This window comes from Pteropus alecto, unplaced genomic scaffold (genome assembly GCF_000325575.1).
Source record: "Pteropus alecto unplaced genomic scaffold, ASM32557v1 scaffold39, whole genome shotgun sequence".
Taxonomy (NCBI): Eukaryota; Metazoa; Chordata; class Mammalia; order Chiroptera; family Pteropodidae; genus Pteropus; species Pteropus alecto.
This window is the reverse complement of record NW_006443568.1, coordinates 12,709,657-12,728,657: the sequence shown is the minus strand read 5'-3', so window position 1 is coordinate 12,728,657 and position 19,001 is coordinate 12,709,657. Positions and strand designations below refer to the sequence as shown.

Sequence of the window (19,001 nt, the reverse complement as noted above, 5' to 3'; positions counted from 1 at the left end):
GCGGCCGCCTTTATAAGCCGGCGGGGGAAGCGGGCCCGGCAGCATCGTGCTCCCGCCACTCCGCGCCCTCAGTTCCAGCATACTGACCCCACGTCACTTGTGCCAGAACAGACCTTCATCCACGAAATTTGCGCAGGTAAGGACTCGACGCTGTCCCCGGCTCCTCCGGACCTCCGGGAACGTGGTTGATCCCCGGCCCCTCCCACATCCTCCACTTGCCTCGGGATGGCAGCGAGGTTGGATATAAAGGTCAGAGTAGGGACCTCCGCGCCTGGTGGCCCTCCGAGACTTCCAGCTACTTGTCCCGCTCCGGGACTCGCGCGCATCCGAGGCTCCCCGCGGCCGCGCTGGGTCGGCTGGAGTTGGACGTGGCTCCCGCGGAGTCCGCGAGCTAAGAGAACCGGGTTCTGGACCGCCGATGCAGTCCTGGGGTCTCCGGCCTCCAGGACCGCTGCTCGGGACCCCCACCCTCAGTCCAGGCATCTCCCGCGGGTGCCCGGTAACTGAGCAGCTCCTATGGTGCCCCCTTGATCGGAGATCTAAAGACTCAGGCTGGCAACACCAGCCCCCTGCCTGGCGTCCTCCCATGTCCCCCACCTAGTAACCTCCAGACCTCGCTACAGCCGCCAGGGGAGGAGGCTGATCTGTCCCGGTAGGGTCTAAAGTAGTTTGGCCAGAGCTGAGAGCAGTAGAGGGAGGGAGGCGCTTGAGTCCAGGATCCGCTGGGGGAGGAGAAAGGGAACATCCGGCGTGTCGATGTCTTTTTGGGAGTCGGGGTGGGCACAGCAGCCATGGGGCAAAGCTCTGGAACCCCCGAAGCCCAGGGAGCCTGCAACCCATCTCTGGGCGTGTACAGGTGAGTGAGTTGCCCAGGGCTGGTTGCTGTGCCCAGCCTTGGGAGGAAAGGGTTAAACGCATGGTCGACCATGGTGAGGTGGGAAGCTGAGGAAAGCCCCAGCCTTCCCGGACGTTGTCGCCTTCTGACCCCCTTTCAATACTCAGTGGGGCTGGCGGAGGGGAAAGATCCTGACGATCCAAAGTCAGGACGATTCTCAGGACAGAAAAGGCCTTCGGGTCCGGCGTGGGGGGAGGGAGGGCAGGAAGCTCGGACTCCGCAGGTGCACAGGACTTCCCTGGGAGGCAGGGGTTGGCTCTCGCCCGGGTGAGGATGACTGCAACTGTTGATTGAGTCCCTACTGTGTGCCAGTCCCTCTCCAACAGTTCTCTTGCACCGTATTGTTTACAAATGGAGAAGCGAGGCTTAGAGAAGTTAAGAAGTAAAGAAATTAGGTAAATAGAGACAAGGATTTGAACCCAGACTCCCAATCCTACAGCCTTAGCCTCCTATTTCTACTTTACTACCCAAAGGGATGAGGGGCTGAGCCTTGGTTCCTCCTTCTTGTCTTTCCAGGGCTCAGTTCTGCCTCCCCCCATCCTCCAGACTGGCCTCCTTCAAATCTTTAGTCTTTCCCACCTGCCTGTCCACTCCCTCTCCCTGTCCCTCTGCTTCCTTTTCCCCTCCTGAACTCCACGCCTCTGAATTCCCTAAGCAGAAGAGGCCCCTGAACACAGCTTCCCAACTCCTCAGCCCCTGAAGTGAGACAGGCTTGGGTGTCTGTGTCGGTGGCCCCACCTGTAAAATGGGGAGTATACCTCTCCCATAAGATTATTCTGAGGAATAAAACTGAACTGAAGTCAGAAATGAGTGCTATCTTCATTTCTCACTGTCTAGCCCTGTTATCCGTGCTGGGAATACAGCAGTAACTTAAACAGACAAATACCTTCTTTCCGGAGCAGGCATTCCAACATTCGCATCGACAAACTTTTTTCACGCTCTGAAATTGACATTTTAGAATTGGAATCAAGCGATTCACAGGGAAGGAGATTAAAATGCAATAACGTGCAAAATTGATCTGCCAACATTTGGTCCTCACTAATAGAGAAGGTGACCTAGCTGTGTGGCCTGGAATGAGTTCTGTTCCCTTTAGGCTGAGGAGATCAATAAATAGCACCTACCTGCTATTTGAGGTCTAGATTGATACACATGAAGGGTTTAGCTGGCACCTGTGCTTAAGAAAATATTGGCTGTCATCAGCCCTAATCTCGCCAGAAAAATGCAATGCTGAGACTGGGTGTAGGGTTATGTCACTGCCCCTTCGTTACCCACCTTCGTCTAGGCTCTGCTCATTCCTTGATGGGCTGTACTGTAGGGTTGCCTGGTGTCCCCCTTGCCCACACTCAGATGCTTGGAAGTGGGGCAAACCTAAACTCAAGCCCTGCTTGTCTTGCAGCTTACACACCCAACATCCCCTGCAACCTAGATGTAGTCCTAACTTTACAAGTAAAGGAATGGGTCTTGGAGAGAAGCAACTTGTCCAAGGTACGCATGCTACTTGGGTAGCTAGGGCTGGATGGAGCCCCGGTGTCTAGAATTCCAAGTCTAGCGTTCTTCATATAGTATCCCTCTCTGGGGATGAGGCCTCTTAATCCAGGGGTAAGATCCAGTGGCATAACCTGGAGTTTTCACCTTGAAATAGAAATTGGAATTGTTAATACCAACCCCAAAGCTCGAAGAGAACATTGCGGAGAAAGTAAGCAAGCTGGGCTGAGAACCATGGGTCAGAAATCTCTGTGTGGCCACAGGAATGCTGACTCAGCTCCCGGGGAGGTGGGGGTGGGGTGAGGATGGCGGGGGTGGAGCTAGGTAGCGCTGTATGTTTTTGTTTTTGTTTTTTTTCCTCTTCTAGAGATGTCCTCACTTTTAAAGGACAGCTGTGGGCAGTAGATTGGAGGTTCATTCCCAGCACTGCTGTATGATCCTGGACAAGTCATTTTCCCATTCTGAGCCTTAGATGAGGAATAATATATAGGTTAGCAACCTGTACTTTGTGGAGTTGCTGTGAGGGGCCAGCACGATCATAACTGGTTTTTCAACACCGGGCTGAACCAGTGTTGACGATTGCTATTGAGACGTTAATAATAGTCCTAGTTTTAGCAGCATTTCCCTAACCGTTACCAGGTGATGCACAAAGGCCAGAGAGAAGGCCCTGTTTGGGTTACAAAGGCCTAGGTAGAGAGCAGGGTAAATCTGACTTTGGGGTCAGCATTCCAGTCCTAGCTGTGTGACCTGAGGCAAGTCACTTTACCTCTCTGAGTGTTAAGTTCCTAGTAGGTCCTCAACAACTTTAATATGATGCTTAGTGTCTTAAGAACATTCAAGAATAGTCTCCATATTTTTCCAACTCCCCATACCACCCCCCAACATTTCCTAATTACTCCCAGAAAAACTTTATGCTTAAAGTTTTCCATGCTGAAATTCTCAACCTCACTGTGGCATGAAATCAATTGTTTGCATTTAATTTGACTTCTCAAATTAAGGGGTAAAATTCGAGATGAGGGTAGGGGGTGGGGGGAGGAGATGAGGAAAATGAAGTTAAACCAGATGTGTTATTGTTTAACTGCAGGATGGTGGTTAAACTGCCCCAGTATTACCATCGTTCCTTCTGAATTCCAGTAACCGAGAGTCAGGTTTCACTAAAAATTGTAGTGTTCCTTCCTGGCTAGTGTGGACTTTCCTTCCCCATTATTATTATTATTATTACTATTTTATGTTCATCTGAGGCCACGAAAGACTGACCAGAGAGGAGAGCTCATGGATGCCTAGAATTTCAGAGCGAGAAGGCTGGCTCTGTCAATTGGCTGCCTTGCAGACCTGGGGGAATGAGGCCCTCGTGGGGGAGGGGCTGGCCCAGGGTCACCCAGTTGCTTAGGGCAGAGTTGGACTGGAAATTCAGTCTCCTGGCTCTGAGCTCCATGACTTCCCCCAAATACTCACTGTCTTGAACTGGGTGTGTATCCTTTCCATAGCACATTCAACTTTTTGAAAAGAAGGAATTGTTCAGGAGAGGATGCGGATAGTGTGGGTTGGTAGAAAAAGATCTTCAACTCAGGAGAGCAGAGTTTAGGGTCGTGACCTGTTGATATACTACCTGTGTGACCTTGTGCAAGTTACTTCCTCTCTCTGAGCTTCCTCATCTGTAAGCAAAAAGATGCTTAAGGAGCAAGAGCCTGGTTCTGATCACAGCACTTCCCTAAGACCTGGAAAGGGTCGAATTTAATCAATTGATCCTCAAATATTTATGGCCTAGTTTATGGCAGGTTAGTGACAAACTGCCTTCCTACTGAGGCAGGGAGCAGGTGTGGTGGATTGTTGACTCCTGCAGTGATTTAAAAGCGTTTATTTAGTTATCGGTGTTGTTAAACTAGGCAGTTTCATTTTACTACTCTTAAAAGATCAGAAGATGAAGCCACAGCCCTGCCTGGCCACCCAGGCTGGAGCTGATTGGCAGCTGCTCTGTCCACTTTACCACAGTCCCCACCACTCCTTACCCTCTCACGCCCAGCCCACCTGCCTCATTGACACTGCCTACCTGCCTTCTGAGTTTGCACTTTCTGGACTAAGTGCTTTGAGGCCACGGAACGGAACTCAGATCCCATCTGAAGAACCGCATGAAGCTTGGGTCAGCCCTTAGGAGGCTCAGGGTTAGGAATGCGGGACACATGGACATCAGCCTCTCTTCTGCGGCCTGGTGGTATTGCTGAAACACGTTGGCTAGGTGGAGGGAGCTTTCTTTTTTGCTTTGGTGGTCCCCAGGGAGAGACTACGGGCTCTAGAGGTTTTGGGGTGACAACATCAGCCTGTCAGGGCTCAGACAGCTGGGCCTGGGGCCTACCCCCTTGGGGACAGATAGCCCTGTGTGCTTCAGTCTAGAGATTATGCAGCCCCCTCAGAGAAGGGACTCTCTTGACATCTGCCACCTCACTTAATGCTCCCCCAAACCCTGTGCATTGGTGTTCACTCACTTCACAGACAAGAAACACCACCTTACACTCTGAACCCACAGTTCTCTGTTCTACCCCCTTTGCTGGGAGCCAAGGCTTGGTGATGACAGCAGACACCACAGCGGCACAGATCTCCAAATCGCCACGACTAAGCTTGAGGACAGCATGGGAGGACATGAACCCTCATGGTTAAATATAGGGGCTCTAGAGGCAACTGCCAAGATGAAAGCCTAGAAGGTCTTCACAAACTGTTCTGGGGATACAAAATGAACAAGGGGGATGCCGATTCCTGATAGTAACCACAGGTCTCTTGGTCCTGGCACCTGCAGAGAAGTTCAGAAATGTGCCTGTGTGGGAAGCAGCATTTTATGAGCACCCGATGGGTACCAGGCATCTTCAGCATCATCTTTCATCCTCATATATCTCACCCCCTGCTGTTTTGCAGTTGAAGAGACTGAGGTCAGAGGGCAGACACCTTAGGTTCACTCCCTCCCCTAGGTGCCTCTGTCACCCTGTCCTAACCCAGGGGAAGGAGTAGAGGGGAGGGGAGGCTGGGAGGTTATTTCTGGAAACACACCTCAGCCTCCCTGTAGTGACACCCTGACCCTGGCTTGTTGTAGAGAAGTGGCTTCCTCCTCCCAGATCTCAGTCCGTGAGTCAGGTGGGTGAACTTTACTTGGCTAGGTCTGCAAGCCGCTGAGCAAAGCTCAACATTGTATGTTATTTTAAAAAGTGCTTCCTTGGGTTGCTTTTATTTGAAAAACCATTATTCCAACTTTTAAAAGGGTCTACCAGGTCATATTTGCTCAAGTCATGCTCTTGTCTTTTCTGATCCACCTTTTACTTTGTCTACAAAACAACAGGGTGGGTACCCTCTTAGATCTCAAGTTGAGATTCTCAGGTCTCTGTCCTGTCACTCTCCAGGCCTCTTTGTTGGCTGTCACTGGACTGTATCAGGCTTGGCCTTTCTCAGTATCATTCCCCAGGCCTCTTTGTTGGCTGTCACTGGACCGTATCAGTCTTGGCCTTTCTTGATATCATTTGTCTCTTTCTTCCTCTACCTGTCCACCCTTTGACTTACCAGGCTCTTAACATATAGGAGTTAATAACTTACTCATCTGCCACCATTCTGGGTAGAAAGCGTCTCAGCTGATTCTGAGCCTTCCTCCCCTTCCTCACTCCTACTTAGCACTTCGCTAGCTGCTCTGTTTTCTCTGCTTCCCACCTCCCACCTGCACATACCACTGCTAACTAACAGCGCCATGCCAGGTGTGGTGTTCAGAGCCTCACCTGGAATCGCTTAGTCTGACAGCAGCTCTGTGTGGCAAGTGCTGTTATCCCCATGTTACAGATGAGGAATCAGGCACAGAGCACCCACCTGGGAAGTGGGATACATACCCATTTGTCCCCTACGTTTGCCAATCCACCCGCTCGAGGCTACTTCCTTCTTCATGGCATGAATGACACAATCCAACTTCCTGGAAGAATCCAGTTCCTTATTTATTCTGAAACCATCAACTATTGCAATTTATATTTCAGCTTCGGTTAGCCTATTAAGATATCAAATATAAATAGGGGTCCTCTCAATAGCTCGTCCAAGCCCTTGCATGAATCACCTGTGTATTTTTTTGTGAAAATGCTGTTTAAATTTTCCTCTTGACCTAATCCTTATAATTAACATTGATGGGCTTACTTTGTCAGGAACTGAGCTAATCACTTTGAATGATCTTTTTGCGCTTAACTTATTATCCCCTCTGTTTTACAGAACAGAAAACTGAAACTCAGAGAAGCCGAGTAAATTTCCCAAGGTCACACAGCTGGAAAGTGGCGATAACACTTAAATCCAGGTCTCATCCTCTCTTGCCCAATCAGTTTAGCATTTGCATTCACATTTTTATGTTTGGATACAAGCCCTCAGGAGACCCCTCTGTATACATTTGTTTTCAGTGAAACTGTCTGTCTCTGGGGTTTACAAAGTGACGTGGGGTTGGAAGGTCTCAGAGGGAGGGGGCCCAGCATAGGCACTCCTGGCTGGGCAGCAGCATCTCTTCTCCCAGACAGTGGGTCTCAGCTTGGACACCTCCTCTTCTAGTCGAGAAAAAGGAAAGGATCGTCTTAGCAGGAAGCATCCTCAGAGGGGCCTGGGTTTGAATACCAGGCTGCTGTTTCAAGCTGTGTGACCTTGTGCAAGTCACTTTTCCTCTTTTGGCTTTCAGTTACCCTCCTTGACAACCCTGGCTTGCATTGAATGAGACGTGGCCTTAAGACTTTTCTAGTTCACGGATGGCCAGTAGTTGGCGAGCATGTTGCTACTCTTCTGTCCTATACACATGTCAGACATCACTAATCAACCACTGCTTTTTTTTTTTTTTCCTTCTAAACCTCAAATTCCTTCTAAATACAGTCCTCCAGGCAGCCATTATCAATTACTTAGAGATGGCACGCAAGATTGAAGGACATCCCAGAACCAACTTAGATTTAATTATTGTGTGGACAGGGGTGGAGAAGGGACAGGCCCAGAGTGGCACCCGGATCAATGTCACCATGCTCTATCTTCTTTTCCTTCTCTGGGAAAGTGGGAAGAACCCAGAGCTGGACTGTGCCAGATCTCACCTCTGCTTCCCAGGTTCAGTCCTCAAGGGAGGCGCTGGTTTCTGGGGCTGGTCACAACCCAGGCTTAAAGTAAGACTGAAAAGGAGGTGGCTGGTTTCAGATCATCCTGGAAAGTTCTGCTCATCCCTTTCCTCCCCTTATATAATAATATCAGTAGTAGTAATAAGAGTTAACGTTTACTGAATATTTATTATGCACCAAGACACTCTGCTAAATGCTTTATGTACATCCACACTTTCGATCCCTAAAACAGCCCATTTTTTAAGTGAGGAAAAGGACTCAGAGGGGAAGTCACTTGCCTGAGTTGCCCCAGCTGGTGAACCAATGGAGCTACTGAGATTTGAATTCATGTCTGTGCAACCCTGAACCCACTTCCTGTCCCTGGCTCAGTGTGGGGACTGCTGGACTCTGGCCTTGCTCTTCCTCGGCTCGCCATCGTCATTTCTCATTCACAACTGTGACACTTCTTTGCCTGCGGAAAGTGCTCTTTTGTGCGGAGTCTCCCACATATGCATGGAGTAGCACAGCCAATGGCTTCTCCATTTTTTCAGGTTAGAAAATTGGGCCTGGGACCACACAGGGATGAAATGGTCATCTCTGCACCAGACATTAAGTGTCTTGCCTGTTCCCTGGGCCTTGCTGAGCAGAGGGGCCCAGGGGAGCCCGGGGCACGAGATGGGAACTCGGAAGTATTGCAGCTGAGGTGGGTTTGGGCTTGTGCTCTCGTCCCAGGTGGCCCAATTCTAGTTCCTGTTTTAATCGGCCATGTGACCCTGGATGAGTCACTTTAATACTTCCAGCCTCAGTTTCCAGGCTCCTGTCCTACTATTTAGTTTTTAAAGCTTTATTCTTATTCACGAACTCACTGACCCCCTTAAAGCAGCTCAATAAAGTATTATCTTCATTTTGCAAAAGGAGTCATTGAGGCTCAGGTCAAATCGATGGCAAAACCAGCCCTCGAACTCAAGTCAGGGTCTCGGGCTAAGTTCTTTACCCAGTGTGTCCCTGGTCTCTTGCATCTTCACCTTTGCACCTGCTGTCCCCTTCCTTGCAGGGCCCTTCCTGACTGCAATGCCAGTTGGCATCATGACTGCTTTTTTAGATCTTTCTCAGAAATCTTGAGCCTTTTGTAATCTGATTGTCCACATAGCACTCAGCTCTGAGTATGAGTTTCTGGAGGGCAAGAAGCCTATCTGAATCATTCGTGAATTCCAGCGTCTAACCAGGTGCTTGTACTCAACAAATGTTTCATGTCCTCCAGTGAGTAAAAGGCTGCCACACCTGTCAGGGGTTTCCATAGCCCAGCTGGGCTTGGTTAACTGTCCTCTTGGCTTAGATACCCAAGTCACCCCAAGCTGAGCCCAGCTGCCCTTCCCAGATCTCCACTGGTATCTTCATCTCACCACTGATGACACCAGCTCATAAATGGTTTGTTAGCGACTAGCAGCAGGACAAGCCAGTTTCCCTGTTGATGGCTCAGGGCCCTTAGTCAGGTATGGGTTCCCCCAACATTATACTTCAGATCGGTCTTTTTGTGCATTCTACTCACATATGTACCCTCAGTATGAAACATTAATTCCTTTGATAATAATAATAGTAATGGCTGTACATAGAGTAATGAATCTATGTGTACCATGCTTCCTGGTGCACAGTTTGAAGTTAGTACATATTTGGTGAGCTTGCATACTACATCCTGAGGCTAGGCCCAGATGGAGGTTTCTAGGAAGGGAAATTGAGCTGTCACCTCACTCCTGTTTGGGGCAGCCTGACATGTGTCAGCTCCGTAATTCCCTGCCACTTCTCATGGCCGACAGCAACAGAGACTAGCACCTCTCCAGACAGCCTTGAGGGAGGTAGTGCTGTGATCTATGAAAGATAGAAGGCAGAAATGGGGCTCAATATGGTTAAGTAACTTGCCTGTGGTCACAGAGCTGGTGGATAATGGAGATGAGATTTGAACCCAGAGCCTGGAGTCTTTCCCCTCTGCCTCCCAGTCTGCTAAGCCAACTGGTTTTGGCTCTGGCGAGGGTGCATGTGTCTGTCTTGGGCCTGCCTGGTCCAGAGATCCAGGCCTAGCTCCAAACGACATAATTTGTTTAGTAATAATGGTAAGAGTTGTCATTACTGAATCCCTCTGTATGGCCTGCTAAGTAAGTGTTTTTCATACTCTTTTTCTTTTGGTCCTCTTAACCTCTCACAGGGTCGGCACTCAAATCCTTTTTTTTACAGGTGAATAGAAGCACAGAGGAACACAGAGGAAGGGAAGGGACTTGCTCAAGGTCATGCAGCTCATAAGCGGTTAAGCCAGAGTTGGAACCTGGGTAGCCTGGCTCCAAAGTGTGAACCCCAAATCCCTTTGCAGGCCATATGTGTAAACTCTTCTTGAACCTGATGGTTTTCCGGAGCCCGACGGGGAGGGAATGAGAGGCAGGAACTGACTACGTGACACTCCCTGGCCCCGTGAGCTGAGGAGTGCAGAGTGTATCTGTCTCCTGTGTGATTCTTGGGGTAAGGGAGAGATGGAGGTGGGCGGGGCGGGAGCGTGCACAGTGGGACAGTCCTAGTGTCTCCAGGACCAGGGTGAGGGGGAGGCCAGAGCAATTAGCCTGGGAGAAGCTGCTGCTAACTCAGAAACCTCATTCTAGGGCTCTGGCCTCGGGCCTAACCCTCCTGGGTTTCTATCTCAGGCTTCCAGAGTCTTCCTGGGGTGGAAAATCTCAGTGCACTGTCTTATTTGACAACTTTGTCCTGAAATGTCTTCCTTCAACATCTGAATCCCCGGGCTGGCCTGCCTGCCTCACTTCCCCTTTTTGGGGGAGCAGATCTTTTCTTCTTGGGTAGCTACATGATCTGAATAATCAAGTGTTTCTCCGACTGGCCCTTGGCCAGACAGAGCTCAGCCGCATAAGGCCTCTAGCTGGGGCTCCGAGGCAGACCAGCCAAGCTCCTCATCTAATCAACAAAGGCAAAAAATGGGGAAACTGCCTGCCCTATTGGCCTTGCTAGGCCAGGACCCAGTGGTTCCTGTGACAGAGGCAGCTCTGGCTTTGGGCTTTGTCTCCTCACTGCCAGGAAGTGGCTCCTGCTGGGAGAAGAAAAAGACCGCCCCTACTCTAGGAATTTCCTGCTAGAGTGGCCTTTCTTGTCAGCGCACTTGGGTGCTGGTTTCTTGGCACCTGTCAGGGTGGGGAAAGGGAAAAGCAGAGTCAGGGAGGGAGAGAGAGATGTGCAGAACATTCATTCATTCATTCATTCTTTCAACAAACATTTCCTTAGCCCAACTGTCTGCTAGGCCCAGGGCGAGATGCCGCAATTCACTGATGAATCTGGTCTAGTTTTTGCTTTCAAAGAGCAGCCAGTATGTGGGGAGGTGGTTGTGTCAACAGACCCATATGGAGTGGTAGAAGGTAAAGGGAAGTTCGAGGGCCATGGGAGCAGAGGAGGCCACCTAACCATGCCCTGGTTAGAATGACCGCAAAAGATTTCTAGAGGAGGTGCTATTCGATCTTTTTTTCTCTCTCCAACAAATATTTACTGAGCATCTTCTACAGCAGGGTGTGGTTCCAGATGCTGGGGATGCACAGTCAACAACACAAAGTCCTTCCTCCTGGAACTCCATTGTACTGGAAGACACAGACCGTAAAGTCATTAAGTTAATTTCAGACAGTGATGAGCACTGCGAAGAAAAGAAACAGGGCTATGAAATAGTGAGGGACCAGGGCACTGTGGGGGTCTCTGCACCTGGCCTGGCAGGGAAGAACTCAGAGAGCGAAGCCTTTGAGCTGAAAAACGAGGAGTGAGCCCAGCGAGTGTTGCTGGCAAGAGAACAGCCAGAGCAAAAACCCTGCGGGAGAGAGCAGGGCCCGGAGGGTCTGAGTGGTGAGGGCCTGGGGCCAGGAGATGCTGTCAGAAAGGTGGGCAGGACCGCACGTTTGTCGACCTCCATCCTATCGGCCAGGAGAAATTAGGGGTCGGGTGACCTCCCGTTTGTTAGATGGACTTTGAAAAACAGTTTGACCGGGAATGGACTTTGGGACTTGCCACTCAAGCCTTCTCTGGGTACAGAGTGGGTGGCAGAGGCCCAGAGAGGAAAACTGACCCTCCCAAGGTCACACAGAGAGGTGATAGAACTGGTTCTAGGTTCCCTAGCCACCACCCAATTTCTCTCCAATATACCCACACAGCTCCTCTGAGTTAAGATGGACATTTATCAATCACTTACTGTTTGCCAAGAAAGTCACGTACCTTGCCCATGAGGCACGTGACTTTGAAGATGAGGCTCAGAAAAGTACAGGGACCTGGGTAAGAGTTGTGCAGACCTGGGTTCCTTATGGTTGACCCTGGCCAAGTGACCGCACCTCAATTTACTTATCAAATGGGGCTAGGACTACAGTTGTGACCCCTTAGCCACGGGGATACGTTCTAAGACCTCCAGTAGATGCCTGAAACTGTGGACTGTACCGAACACACATGATAAAGTTTAATTTATAAATTAGGCACAGTAAGTGGTTAACAGCTATAACTAATAATAAAATAGAATAATTATAACATTTTACTGTAATAAAAGTTATGTACGTGGTCTCTCTCCGACAGTATCTTATTGTACTGTACTTACCTTTTTAACTTAACAGAAGCACTTGACAGCTTCTCTTGGCATATCCTAGTTGCCAACATCGCTACTCTTGTACTTCGGGGGTCATTACTAAGTAATATAAGGGTTATTTGAACACAAGTGCTGTGATGCCTTGACAGTCGATCTGATAACCCAGATAGCTACTAAGTGACCCATTGGCGGGTAGCGTCTACAGCGTGGACACACTGGACAAAGGGGTGATTCGTGTCCTGGCTGGACAGAGTGGCACCGTGCGGGATTTCATCACGCTATTCGGAACGGTGCACTATTTAAAACTTATGAATTGTTTATTTCTGGAATTTTCCATTTAATATTTTTAGACCAAGGATGATCACAGGTAACTGAAACCTCGGAAAATGCAACCACAGATAAGAGGGAACTATACCACAATGCTTTCTTGCTTATGAGTCCGTTGTGGATTCAATGAGATATAATGCGTGTTGAGCACTTTCTATAGTACTTGGCAAAATGGGAATATTTACTGAGCACTTTCGTTTTCGTTTAAATTATTTTATGGACCCTGAGATCTATAAATAGATGAATCATAATGCTCGTGTCAAGCACTCTCATCATTGGTCCATAATGGCCCTCTTGGCTATTATTAAAAATAAATTTAAAATACCTATGAACTATCACCCAGTACCAAGACTAGAAATTTGATAATAATTGACATCTTCCTCTGAACTCCTCCATCCATCTCCCACCCACTTCCCTTCTGTGGAGTAACCACTATCCTGAACCTAAGGTTTCTCAATCTCTTGCCTTTTTTGATTAGTATTTTTATTTTGGTTTTGATTAGTATTTTAATTAGTATTAGAAGTACATATATATGTACCATAAATATGTATCTGGAGGTTCTCATTCCCTTTGCCTTTTTTGATTTGTATTTAAAATCATATTATATAGGTGTATCATATCTAAAAAAATATATTTATATCTATATGATAGGGAATCATGCACAATTTCTTGGGACTTATTTTTTCCACTCAATCTTACATTGCTGAGATTCATCCGTATGTTGCATGTAGCTGTAATTCTTTATTTTTAATTGAAGTATAATATTCTACTGGGTAACTTTCACAGGTTTTAATTCAATTTCTTGTCGATGGCATTTGAGTCATTTTCAGGTGTTTGCTAGTGTGGAAAAAGCATCCATGAATAATTATATACCTGCTTCCTAATGCATGCATTTAGGGATTTTTCTCTTGATATATTTCTCAGAGTGGAATTATTGGATTGTTGGTCTGTGAAAATTTGTTCAGTATTACAAAATAAGAGCATATTGTTTCCCACAATGATTGTATCAGTTTATACCCCCACCTGTAACATATAAGTCCTGCCGTTCTGCATCTTCTACAGTACACAGTATTGTCAGACTTCTTAATTTTTTCCAACCAGGTAAGTATAGTGATTTCTCATTGTAGATTTTATTTGTAATTCTCTGATTACCAATGAGATTGAATAAATTTGTATGCCAAGAAGTATGTATGTGAGTCCTCTCCTGGGAATGTCTTTTGCCCATTTTTCTATTTGTCCTTTGTTTTTTTTGGTCTGTTTCTTATTAATTTGTAATAGTTCTTTATATTCCCGTCCTGAGTCCAATCATGTTTTGGAAATGGAAATTCTAAAATTTACTGTAGTCTAACTTAATAATCTTTTCTTTAATAGTGTTTTGATGTCTTGTTTAAGAAAGCGTGCCTTACTCTAAGGCAGAAAGCTATTCACCTGTTAATAGAAAGCTACTAACAGTTTCTATTAAATGATTTAAAGTTTTGTTTTTCACATTAAGACCTTGGTCTATTGATTTCGCGTATACTGTGATTTTGTGTATACTGTGAGGTAGGGATCCAATTCAATTTTGTCCCATCTAAATACCTATTTTTTCTTATATTTTCCAGTTGTCTTTGTTGCTGATATATAGAAATGCAATAGGCTTTTTTGTTTTTGCATTTTGCATTTTGACCTTATCAAGCAAACTCACTAAATTCTTTTTCCAATATATGCCTGTAAATTTTGTGTAGACAATCAGTCTACATAAAATAATGTAGTTTTCTTTTGGGTTTTTTAATCTTTATGCTTTTAATCTTTTTTCTTATTGCACTGTCTAGGTCTCTCAGTACATTCTTAAATAAAAATAGTAGTACTAAGTATCTTTGCCTTGTTTTTTATTGTAAAGAGAATGTTCTAAAATTTTCCCGTTTAGAATGCGTGATTTGCATATTTTTAATAAATTGATTTTTTGGGTTAAGAAAGCTCTCTTCTATTTATAACTCATTGAGAATCTTTTAAATAATAATTTGTGTTGAATTGTATTAAATACTTTCAAAAAGTATCTTGAGATGATTATATGTTTTTTCTCTTTTAATCTGTTAATATATATATTACATATATAGATGTTCTGATATTAAACTATCCTTATATTCCTAGGATAAATTTACCTTGTTCATTATGTATATTTTGGTTATGGTCTGATAATATCTTGTTTTGAATTATATCAATTTTCATGAATAAAGTGTGTCTCTAATTTTCATTTTTTATATGGTACTTTTCTGCTTGGGATTTGCAATTATGATGGTCTTGTGGAATTAGATGGTAATATTTCTCTTTTACCTTTCTCTGGAAAAATTTGGGTGAACTTGCGATAATTTGTTTCTTGGAGTCTGGTAGAATTCAGCTGTAAAAATCACTTCAGCCTGTAAAAATTTAACTACTGTTTAAATTTTTTAATTCAGGTTTTTTATTTCTTCTCGAGTCAGTTTTGGTAAGTTATTTTTAAGAATATGTACATTTAATCTACTTTTTCAAATTTATTGTTATAAGATTGCTTATAGCATTTTCTTACTGTGTTCCTTTTCTATAATACCTGTGTCTTATCTCTTTCTCCTTATTTTTTATTTTATTTTTTCTGATTAAACTTGCCTCAAGTTTGCTGACTTTGAAAGAACCAACTTGTGGCTTTGATCATCTCAATTGAATCTTTGTTTTCTATTTTGTTGATTTCTGCTCTATAGAATATCCTTTTATTTGAGGAAGGTTTCTATTTTTTCTAACTTCCTAAGTTGGACACTTAGCTCATTAATATTTAGCTTTTCTTTGCTACATTCCACAATTTTTTGACATACAGCGTTTTTATTATCATTCAGTTCTAAGTAATTTTTAATTTCTACTATCACTTTTCTTTGATCCATGAATTATTTAGGAAGGTTTTCATCTCTAAGTGTGTGGGGAATTGTTTGTCCTTTTAAAACCTAACTTCTAACTTAATTGTACCATGGTCAGAGAATGTGGACCATGTAAAAACCTGTTGTTTAAAATGTGAGACTTGCTTTATGGGCTGGTATCTGACCAATTTTTTTTTTAAATGTTTGAATGTTCCTAAAAAGAATGTGTGTGTGTGTGTGTGTGTGTGCGCGCGCGCGTGCGCGCTTTGTTTCTATCATCCTACATTTTCATTTTAATTTGTCTTGATTTTTCTGTTTTATTTTTAATGTTTATTACTTGTTAAAAAATTGTTAGCTATAGCTTTTCTCTACAAAGACAAGATTAGCATTTTTCAGATCCCTTGGTCTCTCTCTTCCCCTTCAGCCCTTATTCTTCATCGACATGCCCTTTAGCCCCCTTGACATCACTCTGAAATTGTCTGGCCATTTTTAGTTCTGAGTTATTTTAGGTATATGTTCTTCTTGTTCTTTTCTTTGATCTGGGGATTTTTTTTAACACAGAACTTTACTACTATTTGCTCAGCCTTCACATATCTTTAGTATCATCTGTGGAATTTGTTTCTGTTACGTCAGTAGTTGCTTCAAAATTGTTTTTGTTTCTTTGGGTGGAGGTAGTTCTCTTTTTGTACAAACCCGAGCCCTTGAATGGTGTGATTTTTATTAGCATTTAACATTTGAATGACAATTTAGCTGGATATAAAATTCTCTGTTCAAATTTTTTCTTTTGGTACTTTGGTCAATTCGATTAGGTACTTATTCCTTTGTAAATGATCTATTTTCCTCTAGACTTTTACAATGTTTCCGTTGTATTTTGATAGTCACTGTAATATTTCTAAGTGTGTATTTTTCCTTATCTGTCATTTTTGATATATTTGGGCCCCATTTAAACTGATATTTTTCATGTTTCTTTAGTTCCAAGGTTATCCTCATTATTTCTTCAAATATTTCCTCCCTTGATGTGTTTTCCTATGCTAGGACTCCTATTATCTAGATGTTGGCACTTATACTTCCATCTCTTTCTTTTTGTTGATGTATAATTTCATACAATAAAATGAACAGATCTTAAGTGTTCAATTCAATGCATTTGGATAAATGTTGTTACCTTGTAACCATGACTCCAAAACAAGATTAAAAAAAAAAAATCATTTCTATCGTTCCAGCAAGTTCCTTCACACCTCTTTCTAGTCCATTTTGCCTCCAAAATGCAATCATTATTCTGATTTCTTTCACCATTTGGCCTTTTCTAGTTTTTCATATAAATGAAATCATATAGCCTGTACTCTTATGTCCAACTTATTTCACTTAAGATAATACTTCTGAGATTCACCTATGTTTGTTGGGTCAGTAGTTTACTTCTTTTTTTTTCTGAGTAGTTTTCCATTTTATCAACATACCACCATTGTATTTTCATTCGTATATTAATAAATATTAAAACTGTTTCCAGTTTGGGATATTATACTTATTACATTTATGTATGAATCTTTGTGTAGGTATTTTCATTTCTTTTGAGCAAATACTTAGGAGTGGACTTGCCGGATCATGTGATGAGTGTATGTTTAACTTTATAAGAAACTGCCAAACTCTTTTCCAAAGTCACTGTACTATATTACACTTCCATGAGCATTATATGTGACTTCTAGTTTTTTCTATACTCTTGACAATGTTTGATTTTGCAAGTAGTTTTGATTTGATTTTAGTCATTCCAGTGGGTGTGAAATGGGTTTAATTTTCATTTACCTGCTAATGAAGTAGCAATCCTTTCCATAAACAATTGGTCATTTGTACAGTTTCTTCTTGAAATGGCTAAGTCTTTTCTGTGTGTGTGTGTTGGGGCAGGGGATTGTTAATCATTTTATTGTCAACTTAGGAGTTTTTTATTTACTGGATTCAAGTCCTTTGTCAGCTATATGTACTATACTTTTCCATTATGTGTCTTGTCTCTTCAGTTTCTTAATATGGTATCTTTCAATGAACAGGAATTTTAAATTCTGATGAAGTCCAGTTTGTCAATTTTTTCTTTTATGAAGTTAAGACTCCTTGTCTACCCTAAAACCATGAAGACATCTTCTTATGTTTTCTTCTAGAAGCTATCTGATTCTGGTTTTATAATTAGGTTTATAATCCATTTTAAATTAATGGAATAAGATTGGGGTTGATGTTTTAACTTTTAACCGATATTTTACTATTTTTTTTCGTATCACCTGTTTCTTAATCCTTCCCAGCTTCCTCCTGGAAGTATTCCTCCATCTGATAGCCCAGTTCCCCGTTTCATTTCTCAACTCATTCTACCTACAGAATATTTTCACTTGGGTCCTTTAATACTTTCTTGTTCTGTTTTGTATTGCTCATATCTTTCCTTATTTCTTTTGAGTGTTTCTAATGCTTATTTAAAGTTCTCAGTCCATCTGTTGAATAAGGCTGATTCCCCTGGTACCTCTAATCAGTTTGTTTGTTTTGAAGGCATCGTGCTCCTTGGATTCTCTTTAACTCATGAGTTCGTTTTGGGGAGTGGGGTGGGGTGGGGGCTTCAGCTATTCTGTCTAGTGCTGTGTATTGGGGTAAGAATCTAAGTCTCTGGCAGCACCAGTGAGCCCAAGGGGATGACAGTCCCAGAGCAGAGACCTGCAGGCTCCAGAAACATATAATTCCTACAGGATTTGGCAGCACCACACCCAACCCCCAAGTAACTAACTCCGCAGGACTGGGCTTCACTTTGAGCACCCCCGGGAGAAGCAGCCAGGGAAGGGGGCTGCCTGCCCAGGTTAGAATCAACTAGCCTCGAGGTCTGGAAGGGAGGGGTGGTGGAGTGACTGAGGAGGTTCGTCAGTTCCCTGTTGATTCTGCAATTCCACGTTGCCTGCTGCGCTGCCCTGAATTTACTCCAGCAGACACTTGTGCCATCTGCCTGGGCTGCTGATGTCCAAGTGAGAGCGCTGGCCTCGGTTGTTCAAGGGCAGCTGGGGTGTGTGTGTGTGTGTGTGGCAGGGGGTGGTCTGCTGGGGGATGTCTTGATGTAAAGGCAAGAGCAGGAATCAACCCTGATATTCTTTCCTACAATATTCTCCACCATCCTAAAGATGTCACTCTGCCCCTTCTCCTGGCTGTAGCACCACCACCTGACCCTACACATACAAATTTAAAACCTTCTTCTGTCTCCCCAGGAGATTCTGTTTTCTCCACAATTTCCTTGCTTTAGTGACATTTTGCTCTTTTATTATTATGAGGTTGATTTAAAGAAGGGGATCCAGGAGTCATAGACCTCCATCCTCCCTCACTGGTAGTTTTAGGGCAGAGTGTATGCGGCCCCCACCCACACCACATCATCAGCCAGAGCACAACTACTTCAAAAGAAAAACAGCAAACTAATTAGAGATACCACTGCAGTCAGCGATATTAGAACAGATAGACCAAGAATTTTAAAGGAGCATTAGAAACATGCAAAAGAAATAAGGAAAGATATTAGAAACATAAAACAATAAGAAAGTAGAAAAAGAACCAAGTGGAAATATTCAGTATGAAAAGTATCATCATCATCGGTCCCTGCCCCAACCTTTGCACACACCTTACAACTCACTATTCTCAAAAAAGAGACCTTCATGGCCTCCAAATCTTTGCATGGGCTATTCCTTCTGCTTAGACTACCTTCCCTCCGCTTCTGCTAGAAAAGTTCTTGTGCATCCTCAAGACTCTTT

General features: G+C 44.3%; 1 protein-coding gene across 1 annotated transcript in view; it reads left to right on the top strand.

Annotated features, from left to right (window-relative positions):
- Positions 1–67: 67 nt before the first annotated feature.
- The window catches only part of ALPL (alkaline phosphatase, liver/bone/kidney), a 52,507-nt gene continuing 33,573 nt past the window's right edge, over positions 68–19,001 (top strand). Inside the window, exon 1 of the mRNA XM_006924474.3 lies at positions 68–136. The gene's annotated coding sequence lies outside the window, so the exon portion shown is untranslated. The remainder of the gene's footprint in view (positions 137–19,001) is intronic.